Source organism: Polistes canadensis, unplaced genomic scaffold (assembly GCF_001313835.1).
Source record: "Polistes canadensis isolate GaletaPanama2010 unplaced genomic scaffold, ASM131383v1 scaffold_215, whole genome shotgun sequence".
NCBI classification, from domain to species: domain Eukaryota; kingdom Metazoa; phylum Arthropoda; class Insecta; order Hymenoptera; family Vespidae; genus Polistes; species Polistes canadensis.
In genome coordinates this window covers 62024-64572 of record NW_014569762.1, presented here as the reverse complement: position 1 = coordinate 64572, position 2549 = coordinate 62024, and positions in this window count along the sequence as shown.

Sequence of the window (2549 nt, the reverse complement as noted above, 5' to 3'; positions counted from 1 at the left end):
GTAACACGCAGAGGATGACGACACAGAGGGGACCAATGACCTATTGACACGTCAAGTGGCGTGATCCCTTGATCAATAAAAACAATCGATATGTCTTCTTCTCAGCGATAACAGACGGCGCATTAATCATGCTAGCCAAGAGGTGCTGCTATCTAGTCTGAGGGGCGCAATTTTCGAACAGAATCAAAAAAGAGAATAGAAGTATTACGGGGTGAGAAAGTACAAGAAACAAGATATATGAGAGGTGTGGTATTTAAAGAAGAGATGAGAGAGAAGACACTTTTGAGTAAGGAAACAAAAAATAAAGAAAAGAAAATGGAAAAGATAGAGAATTCAAAATAAAATTTAATTTATAAATATATAAAGGCAGAGGAGGAACCAGAGTATTTGAAAAAGGATATCCCATTTAGGGATAGAAAAATAATAGCAAGGTTCAGGTGCGGAAACGAGTGTAAAACCAGGAAATATTGGAAAGGGGAAGAGGATAAAAAATGTAAACTGTGCAAAGAACGAGAGGAAGATCATTGCACATATTGAAGACATGTGAAATAACGAGGAATGAAGAAAGAATTTAAAAAGTATTAACCCTTGCGCTACGAGCGTCGCCTATAGGCGACACTCGCGCGCCGTCCTGTGTGTGTATACGAGCGTCGCCTATGGGCGACATCATCTGCCTGTTGTTAGAATGCTCAACTAAATAAAAACTGAGCTAATTGTGTTTTTTGGCCAAAAACTTGATGTAATAGTAACTCGACGACGCTGAATCAAATGGTGCTAATTTTTTTGCAATTGGATCAAGATATCTTTGAGAAAAAGGATAAAAAAGGGTAAAAAAAGCCATATCTTAGAATCTAGGCATTTAATCAAAAAAAGTTTTAAACAAAAGTTGTAGAGAATTGAAAAATACATAAAAAATGTTCTACGAAGAAATAGAAGAGCTATATATAGCATTTCTGAAACAGAAACTGAACAGATCGAAACCCAGGACGATAATTCTGAAGTATGGACGTCACAAACATTCGTCCCAAATATACATCAATTTTTTGTAGCGGATTCTGGAATCAAGAAAAATATTAATGGATCTGCAAAAATCTTAGATTTTTTTCAACTTTTACTTTTTGAAGAGCTCGTAGAGTTGATTGCCAGGGAAAGTAATGGATATTTGACTCGAAAGAGGAATAATAACGTGAATATATCAGAAGGAACAGGCCTGGCTGAATTGTATTGTTTTTTTGCGGTATCATTATTGATGACACGTAACAAAAAATTATCATTAGGAGAATATTGGAGCAAAGATAAACTTCTGCGTAATGATATCTTTGGAGAATTAATGACGCGAGACCGATATTTCAAGTTGCTACAAATGTTACATTTTACCGATGATGTTAATCATAGTAATGATCGCTTATATAAAATCCGAAACGTCGTTGAAATGTTAAGAAAATCATTTAATGAAGTATTTCAACCGTGTCAACGGTTATGCATAGACGAAAGTCTACTTTTGTATAAAGGGCGGCTTTCGTTTAAGCAATACATACCATCGAAGCGAAGCCGATTTGGTATAAAGTCGTTTATTTTGAGCGACTGTGACACAGGATTCGTACAAGATTTGATAATTTATGCCGGATCATCTACAACGGTGGATAGTGAAAGTGCATCTATGGGAAAATCTGGAGCAATTATAGAAACACTCATGAAGCCGCATCTAGGAAAGGGCCATACCCTGTATGTAGATAATTGGTATGCGAGTCCCGCTTTATTCAAGTTTTTATATAATAATGGCACAAACGCGTGCGGCATCGTCATTAAAAGAAGAAAAGGGATGCCCAAAATTGACAAACGATTAAAAAGGGGGGAAGTAGAATTTAGATCGTGCGACAATTTAATGGTCTTAAAATGGATGGATAAGAAGGAGGAGGTATATATGATTTCTACAATGCATACAGCACAATTTAAAACGTTAATCAGGCACGTAGGAGCAAAAGTTATACGCAAACCTGTATGCGTGTTAGATTACAATAATTCAATGGGTGCAGTAGACAGACAAAGCTGATATGGTGATAAGTACCGTGAACTCGACACGCAAATCTTTGAAGTGGTACCGGAAATTTTTCTTCCATCTGGTGGACATTTGCGTCTGGAACGCTTATTGTTGTTTATACAAACATAAGACGAAACAGCCAATATCAATGGCAAAATTTCATTTGCAACTGATTAAGGAGATACTGGAAGAAAAGTACCATGAAAATATCAGCCGTTCACATACAATCGGGAATAATAATCCTTTGAGATTAATCGAGCGACATTTTCCGTCGGTTTACAAAGCGCCAGGAAACAAACCAAGAAGAAGGTTTGTCGTTTGCCATGCGAACGATAAAAGACGTGAAACGGTGTATGAATGTAAAAACTGTGATGTGGGATTGTGTGTCGACCCTTGTTTTCAAATTTATCCATTGTAAACTAAATTATTAAATATTTTAATGTGTTCGAGAATAAACTACAAAAGAACGTATAGGAGATGGACGAGACAGGCTAATGTGGACTGTATT